This window comes from Neophocaena asiaeorientalis, unplaced genomic scaffold, assembly GCF_003031525.2.
Source record: "Neophocaena asiaeorientalis asiaeorientalis breed wild unplaced genomic scaffold, Neophocaena_asiaeorientalis_V1.1 scaffold254, whole genome shotgun sequence".
NCBI classification, from domain to species: domain Eukaryota; kingdom Metazoa; phylum Chordata; class Mammalia; order Artiodactyla; family Phocoenidae; genus Neophocaena; species Neophocaena asiaeorientalis.
This window is the reverse complement of record NW_020174705.1, coordinates 7,096,041-7,106,167: the sequence shown is the minus strand read 5'-3', so window position 1 is coordinate 7,106,167 and position 10,127 is coordinate 7,096,041. Positions and strand designations below refer to the sequence as shown.

The following is a 10,127-nucleotide window of genomic DNA, read 5'->3' as shown; positions in this document are numbered from 1 at the left end:
ATTGACTCAAACATGAAAAAGCAAGAGAAAGTGGTACAAGAGAAAAGAAAGGGTCTATGAACAGAAGAGAAAATGAAGGTTGGGTCATGGTTTCTCATCAGAAAAACAAAGCTCTGTTGACCTCTCTCCATCTTGCTTAATGTGAACTGTGGATCTGATGGGACTTTGCAGGCAGATAGATTTACCATTCATCAGGTTCTTTTAGCCCTAGTTGGCCAAAAAGAGCTTTCTCTTTGCCTGGGAGCCAGAATGATCAAATAGCTTTCAAAATAAACAAATCAGAAATCAGACTATCTTTTCCATTGGTAACAAGTCCCGGCAGACAGAATGCTGAGATTTCAATCGCTTTCTTTCCAGGGATACTAGATCACCTACGAGACAAAGTATGAATCTTTTCTCTTCAGTAATTAGGACCCTGCCAACCTTAGCACATGTCTGCCCGTGTATTATGCGAGGTTACCCATGAGATGTAATTTAAGGTGCTTTCTTATGACCTACTTAAGGAACTGCCCTGGTTTCTAAAATTTCACCACTAAATACGCATCCTTTTTGGTCTTAACGTTGTGTCATCTTTAAGAACCTTCTTGAAAATGTGTGTAACTCAACAAAGAAATTTTCTAGAAGACACAATTCTCAAGCTGCACTCATTTCTTTTGACTCAGTCTATCCTCACAACAATTCCATTTTGCAAATGAGAAAACTGATGAAGTGAAGTGAAGCGGGTCGCACCTAGGTATTAGCCCAGTCCATACTTGAACTTGGGTCTCTTCAGCTACAAAGACTTTTCTATTCTTCCACGTGGATTTGGAGAGAGGAACTCCTGGGAAGAGTGAGGCAGAAAATAAAGACTTATTGAGGTTTTGAGATGAGAAAGAGCATAGGAATAAAAGTCTGATAGATTTGGATTTTAGCCTCAGCCCTTACTAGCCCTATGACCTCAGTAAGGCCATTTAGCTCTCAGAACTAAAATTCCTCCCTGCAGAGGGGAGTTTGGGGGGGAATGGATACATGTATAACTGAGTTGCACCTGAAACTCTCACAACGCTGTTAACCAGCCATACACCAATATAAAATAAAAAGTTAAAAAAATAAAATTGCTCCCTGTAAGACAATGTTGACAATAATAATCAATTCATGGGATGGCTGGAGAGATTAAATGGTTTATTATGTGATGGCGTTGATCCCATTCTTAACCCATACGAGGCGATCACTAAGTATTTCTTTTTCTTTCTTTTTTTTTTTAGAAAAAACACATGACTTTATTATTCCCAGCACAAACGGCAGGTCTTCGCAGAATGAGGGGGGAAGTTCTGACGGCCGGGAGGAGCCTCCTACTTGCATGTGATGAGCGGGTTCCGCAGGGCCACGATGACCGAGGCCCCACGCAGGCACATCTTTGAGATGTAGTGGTCCTCGTCGACTGGCTTGGACTTCTTCTTGCCCTTACCATTCTTGGGGACTTCGGTCCACAACTCTTTCACATTCTCCAGCACCATGTGCAGTGCCTGTCGAAGGCCTTCACGTGGCCCAGGAGCTCCTTGTTGCGGCAGTTGAGCATTTGGGTGTTGTTCTTGACCCACTGGGTGAGCATGGAGAGTGGCCATGCGTTAAACTTCTCCTCCTCCCGCTTCTACGGCTCCGCCGGGGTCATCTCACCCTTGGGCTTGTTGGGGAGGCTCATGCTGGCGGCACTGGTGGCCGCGCTCTCCAGTCGCTACTGTCTCCTCTGCGTCGCTTCGTCCTCTTTTCACTTTTCACTGCCTGCTTCCCTGAATTCTAAAAGTACAAATTCTGAACTAGATCAATAATGTAGATTAGCCTCATGGCGTCCCAGAAAGTGACTCCCAGCACTCAGATACTTTGTCAATGGATGCAATCCATGGCCTCTTTCTACCTAGAGCAAAGACGGAGTTGACACGCTGTTGTTGATTTCATCTTTCACTAAAGCCAAGGAATCTGCCTGCCTTTGAACTGGTCATGGCTGAGAACCACGCACCACCTTTAGAAGAGGTCTGGCCTCCAAGAAAATCTCAGATATCATGGGGCCACAGCTGGCGTGATGCCTCTTACCTGGGCAGGGTGGAATGATTTATACCTGATCTGTCAGAGGTCACCAAGCAGCTCAAAGCTAAACTGAAAGATTAAGAATTGATCCAGATGTAATAACAACCCTGACTAGACATCCAGGCTTTCACCGGCGGCCCTTAAGGCACTAGGCAGGCGGCCTCAGCTTGCAGAGGGTGGGGCATGCTCTGGAGCGGTCCTGGGGTGCACACAGAATCTGAGGCTGAATTATGAATTCTTGTGTGATAAAGTTGTTTCTTTTGAGGCGAAGGAAGCTCTGAAGGGACTTGTAGTTGCTTCATTCATTTGTCCGAGCTTAAACTGAGAATCGCACACCTCATCTTGTACTAGACTCACTGTCCCAGGCAGAATTCCGAATGTGAAGTCTACGGAATCTTGGTGGAGGGTACCTGTGTCCCCTGCATTGGCAGGCGGATTCTTAACCACTGAGCCACCAAGGAAGCCCAAAGTGGGGCATTCTTATTCACTGGCTCTGCTATCTGGTCACCTCGGTTCCCAAACCAGTTTGGCCTCAATTCCTTAATTTAGAAAATGAAGCTAATAGTAATATCTACCTCTGGACCTGAAATAGGTACTTCTCCAAAGAAGATGTACAAATGGCCAAAAAGAATATGAAAAGATGTTCCATGTCACTGGTCATGTAAAGAAATGCAGATTGGGTGGGGAGGGATAAATAAAGAGTATAGGATTAACAGATAAACATTACCATATATAAAATAGATAAGCAACAAGGATTTACTGGGTAGCACAGGGAACTACATTCAATATCTTGTAATAAACAATAATGGAAAAGAATCAAAAGAAAGGATATGTGTATATATAAAATCGAATCACTTTGCTGTACACCTGAAACTAACACAATATTGTAAGTCAACTGTACTTCAATTAAAACAAAAAGAAAATGCAAATCAAAACCACAATGAGCTACTACTTCACACTCACTAGGATGGCTATAACAACAATATAAAAACAGAAAATAACAAGTGTTGGTAAGAATATGAAGAAATAACTCTTAGACATTGTTGATGGGGATGTAAAAATGGTACAGCCACTGTGGAAAAGTGTTTGGGGGTTCCTCAAAGAGTTAAACATAGAATTACCCTATGATGCAACAATTTCACTCCTAGGGAAATGAAAACATATGTCCACATAGAAATCTCTAAATGTTTATTTCATTTTATGGTGTATACATAAAATGAAATATTCAGCCATAAAAAGAAATGAAATATTGTTACATGCTACAACATGGATGAACCTTGAAAATGTTATGCTAAGTAAAAGAGGCCAGACACAAAAGGTCACAAATTGTACTATTGCTTTTGTATAAAATGTCCAGAATTGTCAAATCCATAGAGACAGAAAGCATATTCCTGGTTGTCCCTGGGGGGTGAAGGAAGGGGAACGGGAGTGATTATTTAAAGAAGATGGAGTGTTCATCTGGGGTGATGAGATGGAGTTGGTAGCTAGTAGTATCATAGTAATCATTTTGCAATTTACAAATGTATCAAATCAACACATTGTACACCTTCAACTTACACAGTTTTATGTATCAATTTTATCTCAGTAAATCTGAAAAAATTCAATTAAATTTAAAAAGTTTTGAAACTAGAGAGAGGTGGTGGTTATACAACATTGTGAATGCATTCAGTGCCACTGAATTGTACACTTTAAAATGGTTAATTGCATGTTATATGTTATCACAATTAAAAAATAGTAATGCGAACCTTTAAAAGTTGTTGAAAAAATTTAATAAACTAATACATGTATAGGGATAAATAAATATTGTTATTTTAATACATAAATACTGTTTTAATGATTATTATGATAATATTTACTTTTTCTGGAGAAAAGTTTCCAAGCGTCTCATTAGATTCTCAGACAGATCCTCAGCTCCCCAATACTGAAATAGACAAATGAAACACTGGCCTGGGAGTGTGGATTGGTGCAGCCATTCTGAAGAACTGTTTGGGAACACTTGGTCAGTTAACATGGAAACATATATGCCCCACTTCCTGACAAATGCATTTCTGGGTATGTATCTTCAAGAGATTCTCAACTGGGCTCCTAAGGGTTACGTGCAGAGATATTTACCCTGACATTGTGAGATGGGGGTTGGAGGCCAAGTGGACCTGGTCCCTGGGGGATGCACATTGTGCATTTGGTGAATCTTTTTTTTTTGGCTGTGTTGGGTCTTCGTTGATGCATGTGGGCTTTTCTCTAGTTGCAGTGAGCGGGGGCTACTCTTTGTTGCGGCGTGCGGGCTTCTCATCGCGGTGGCTTCCCTTGTTGCGGAGCGAGGGCTCTAGGTGTGCAGGCTTCCGTAGTTGTGGCTCGCGGGCTCTAGAGCACAGGCTCAGTAGTTGTGGTACACAGGCTTAGTTACTCCCTGGCACATGGGATCTTCCCGCACCAGGGCTCGAACCCGTGTCTCCTGCATTGGCAGGCGGATTCTCAACCACTGCGCCACCAGGGAAGCCCTTCTGTGAATCTTTAGAATGATGATCACGAATTTTGGTACCAGCATAGTATTCTTAAAAACATAGCTCTGGGACACCTTTCGTAGCAGACTCTACTGATGTAGTTACAATACTCCAGGGGAGTGAGTGATTTAAGGAAAATCACTAAAACTGCCCCAATGACCTTTTCCAAAGGGGTCACTTAGATGTTGTTTTTGAAGTGTACGTGTACGTGCGTGTGTATGCACACGTATGGGGCTTTTCTGGGGGGGAGGAGGGTGGAATTCATTAAGAAGTAAAGTTAAAAGGAATTTTAATTTTTTTATGGTCAAACGAAATCAAGATCTTCCCAAGTTTACTCAGCCTAGTACTTGGTCTTAATAAAGTGTAATTTGTAGAGTACTGAAAAAAACCAAAAACCCCAAACCAAAATCCCCCCAACCCTCCCCCCAAAAACACAGCACTGGATGCAAAGAAGAAAGGCACAGAATGACATCCATAGCCCTTGACCACATATGCAATTGAAATGGTGAGCAAACCCTAAAAATGCAACTGACAGGGCCACAGAAAAAGGACAGGATACAGAGTGAACACAGGCGCATGATCACCAAAGGAGGGGGAGTGACATTGGGACCGGGAATAAAGGGAATAAATGGAGAAAGCAAAAGAGAGATCTGCCCGAGCACGGTGATGGCTTCTTGTCGTGAACTGAGTCAGAATAACTCAAACTTCTGCACCCAAAGTCAAACAACACAGCAAACAGTAAACAAAGACCCACTGGTCTAGGTCGCCAACATATTTAAGGGCAATCACAATCTGGTGGTGGGTCAATCATCAACCCTGGCTGTTAATTACCTTCACCTGAGATTCCCAGACCAATGCCATCAGGCTCTCCAGGAAGTGGGGTTGGGTTCTGCGACCTCTAGAAGCTTCCTAGGTGCTTCTAACGTGCAGATGCAGTGAGGAGCACCGTGTTAAGTGTCCAGGGTGAAGGGGAACCCAGGGAGCTGCAAGGATGCTGCAGCAGGATAAGCCATGGGAGAGGAGGATGGAGAGGGAGAGGTGAGGTTGAGAGATGGTCAGGGCCAGATGCTGGGGGGTAAGGCCTCTGGAGTCTTTTCCAGGATTTCATGGGGGAAAAACATCGGGAGAGTTTTAGCTGGGGAGCAACACAACCAGATTTGCACGTTAGAACATTCTGGAGGACTGTCTAGGATGGAAGGGTGGGTAGGAAGGAGGAAGGGACCCCATAATTGTCAAAATGCTCCAGGTAAGATGGTCAGAGTCTGGACTTAAGGCAGGGAGGGTAGGCAGTAAATAGAAGGCAAGGAACAACCATCCCATTTTACCGATGGGCAAACAAGGGCAGAGGGGATTTAAACAGCTCTCACCCCATAGTCTGAATTGGACTCGATGAAGGTCTCTTCCCCTCGAGTCTGGTGCACTAGTTCCAGTCTGAGTGCGTGCTCAGTGGGCAGTTTCACATTTCGGTGCACTTTTCACGTCCAGGAAATGACGGGAGTATTACTGCTTGGGCTGCCATACAGAACATAACCAGGTCCCTGTTACATTCATCAGTAGCCCAGGATTGGGCTGGGGCTGCCATAGCACACAGATTAATGGAGTGAAGTAAATAAAGCCATGTGCCTCTCGGGTTACAGACAGTTTTCAGATCCACCCTGTACCTGCTCATGGCTGGGCCAGCATTTATTTCTATCTACATGCAAACCCATTGATCAAGTGGAAAGTTACTAGAACTGAACGACGGTTGGAAGGAGGATGGCCATGTTGGACCTGACTGTCAAGGTGATGGGAAAATACTAGCTAACATTTATGGGTTGCTTATAAAGTGCCTGGTACCATTCTTTACATATATTGTCCCATCTAATCATTTCAATAACCCAGTGAGGTGAGCTGGTCCTGTCAAGCCCAAGTCAGTGTGATGACCAAAGCAAGGCTCTGGAGCGTTTACTGTTTGCCTAGAGTTGGTGGCAGAACTGGCACAAGAACTGGGCTTTTCTGGCTCCCAGCCCATTTCCGTCACAGCTCCATAAACCATAGATTAACATGATCGGATATCGCCAGCCATTTAAAAGTGCTATTCCCTGCAATGCTTTGTCTCTATTTGAATCCAAGAGGAGAGATAAGCCTCATCTTCAGATTTGCCAGGGTCTGTAATGGATGCTCTGAGTGCTTTTGAGAATTTCTAAGCTGAACCATCAGGTTGGCAAACCTGGGATTGTGCCATTTGGTCCTCTCCGAAATGGGGACAGAGGGGACTGCTTGGGGGACAATTTAAGAGCTTTCAGGAAAAACAAAAAGAACAGTTCCCAGAAGAATGCGGGGGCTTTCGCTGTCACAACGGGGCTGCCCGAAAGACCCCGCATTCCATTGCTATGGAAACGGTGCATTTCTTTTTTTTTTTATGGAGCAGGCACATAAAACTCCCAGAATTTGTCATGAAATAAGTTACTACTGTCCCGAGGCTGCCAAAGATGTACACCCTCATTAGGGGAGCGATGTGACAGTTTGGGGATTATAATGAACGGTTTGCAAGCTCAGAGGCTGAGCTAAGTTTACCCTGTCGAGATCACACCCTCTTGGTTTTGGGGACTAAAGGGGGCCCCTTCCTCAAGGTTTCCACAGACCAGAGACCCAGCTTCTGTGCTGCAGCAAGATGGCCAGGTGATGTAATTATGGTGCCCGCACATCTCATTTACATGCAACCGGTGAACAAATCCTGGTGTTTCTGTAAAGACATTCCTACTGAAATGAAGCGTTTTATCACCTTCTTTTCACCTGGAGCACTTAATTGGGTAGCTCTGCTCTCCTCAGAGTTTTATTTACCTGGTAACATGCAGATGTTAGTTGGCCAGCTTAGAAATAGAAAGGAATTCCAAAGGAGAGGAAGCAGAGAGACCGCACAGGTGCGTTTCCCCCTTCGACCCGGGATGATGCGGTCCTTGACTGTAAGCATCGTCGGAAGTCTTTTCTACCATCTTTCAGAATCTATTGTGTTTCTTGTTGATTGACAGCGTCTCTGATAGTGCTCTTGAGAAAGATGAGCTTGTTTTAGGAAACAGATTGTGCAGTGTGGGAGGTGAGGAGGAAGGAGGCGAGACAATAAAACTCAGAGAGCGGCCTGGACTGTATTGTCAATACATCCTGGGTAAACTTGAAGGATTTGTCATGGAGGAGGCAATGACCATCAGTGTCCAAAGGTGATGAAGACACAGGGCCAGGGGCACCACGAGAGAAGACTCCTGGAGCCGTAAAGAAATAGTTGCTTTAATAAAAATAATACCTAGACGCTCACAGGATGACAATAGAACATCTCCCTTGGGGGACTTCTCACTAAGCAGGGGGCAGTATAGCAACATGATCATGAGCTTGGATGCTGGAGTTGAAACACCTGGGTTCAATTTTCTGCCCTGCTCCGTCAGTATTTCTGAGTGCCAGGCATCATCCTTGCCTGGATGTTATGATCTCAAGTGAGCTCTTCAACCTCCCTAAGCCTCACTTTCCTAATCTGTAAAATGGGAATAGCAATCATACCTCCCTCACTGGCTTACTGTGATGGCTGAATGAAAGCATGTACGCAAAGTGCTTATTACAATGTCAACAATAAATGTTCAGTTTTGTGCTTCCTCCTGCTACTATCAGTGTTGGGTTTGGGAAAGCAGTAGTGACTCAATTATCCTCTTTTAATAGTGACTCTGCAGTGAAAAAAGGACATTTTTCTTTTATGACCCCTAGTATGCCTGGGGCCAGGTCAGAATGTCCAGTGAAGTCTTACTAAGACTCAGCAATGCCAAGACAGAAATTAATAATAATAATGACTCCTGCAAATCTGGCTTTCCAGCTATGGTTTAAACTATGGTTGCTTTTTAAAAATCTTAGCTCCTTGATGACCCAGCTCCTAGATGTGACAGAAATGATGGTGATGATGACGATGATGATGATGGGGATGACGGGATAATGACAGTGTTGATAATGATGGTTTAGTCATTTACTGAGTGCTTACTACACACTTAGTTGACAACTTTGTACTCTATCTCATTTAACTTTCTTGACAGTATCAGTTAAGTGCTATATATTCGTTTCACAGGTGAGGGGACTGAGGCTTAGTTGCAGTTACCCCCCACCACCAAGAGCTCAAATTCTGGTTATCTGGACATCTAGAAGGATAGCAATCCCAGGGGAAGGCTAGAGAATTGCCTCCACCACTCTAACTAGGACTTGCCTTCTGAGAGTGGTTTCATTTCTGAAGTCTCACAGCCCTTTGTGCAGATCTTGACACAAGAGAGAACCACTTCTGTGTGGGGAGGTCACACTTATACACGAAATATTAGCACGGGATGCAGTAGACCCCAAAATTCATCCACACGGTAGGAGGAGGTGGCTGTGTCATAGCATCTAATGAAGGTTTGCACTGAGTAAGAGAGACTCTCCGACCACCTAAAACCAGGTAATGTCTCGCTTTCCTGTGTTTGGGCCTCATGACAGCTTTTTGACCTTAAGTACCCACGATTATAAGCTCATTGAATATCGGGGAAACTCAAAAGTCTTAAAAAGTTAAATGATCTTGCTCATGTCATTGCGCGAGTTGGTGAATCCACGTCAAGTCCCTGTATTTTCGGTCTCCTGCGTCACATGGCCTCTCCTGGGGAGAGTTCTTGCGTAGGAAACCCGGATGGATCCTTTGCTTGGCTGAGGTCACTGGTATACAAAGAGTTAAAAATGCACCGAACGCAGGTTCTGCCACTGCCTCCCTGTAACACTGGGCAGTGCGTTTAACGGCTCTGACCTCTGTTTTGTTATCTGTAAAATGGAGCATAATGTTTATTGTCTCCTGATATACTCTTTTAAGAATGAGAAAGTGATAGTGAGAGCACTTTGGAAGCCGCATCTTTCCGAACAAAGCGTTTCAAATAATTTTAATACAGGATGGGCCCCTGAGCTGGTGAATGGCTATATTCCATACCCCCTCTCCGTGTTTGCATTTCTTCTCTCCATTCTACTCTGGGACCTGGGAGGCTGACCTCTAGGGATTATATGAACTGGCTCTCTTGCTCTCTAGCTTCTAACTGGGTTTGCCTGATGGGAGGAAATGGCAGGAGAGCTGAGGTTTGGAGGAGAGTAAGCTCTGGGTATGTATTCCCCAATTCTCTTCCTGCCAGGACGTGGTAGGTTGGACCCGTCCTCCTACTGAAGGCACAGCTCCTATCAGGCAATCCTTTCATATGCTCCCTCACTTGCAACTGTGGGCTTAAGGTTAGTAACATCTCCTTCTGTAACTATCCCCAAGCTACTGGACTGTGCTTTACTCGTTTCCATAAATCCTGCCCCTTCCTTTGTAACTATCCATTTGTTAAACCTTCCCCAGTTGGAGTATGCAATGTCTGCTAATATTGGCCCTTTGAGATAACTGAGGCAGACTACATACCCCGATTTACAGATGGGACCCCCAAATTACAACTGAAACCCATCCAGGTAAAGAAACTTGCCCAAAGTCACCCCACAAATCAATGGAAGATTTCCAAATACTAACCAGAGTCTTCCGATTCTCAGCCAGGGTTTTTGTCC

General features: G+C 44.3%; 1 pseudogene; it reads right to left on the bottom strand.

The window, feature by feature from the left end:
- Nucleotides 1–1,331: 1,331 nt before the first annotated feature.
- Nucleotides 1,332–1,681, bottom strand: LOC112409543 (small nuclear ribonucleoprotein Sm D2 pseudogene; annotated as a pseudogene).
- Nucleotides 1,682–10,127: the final 8,446 nt, after the last annotated feature.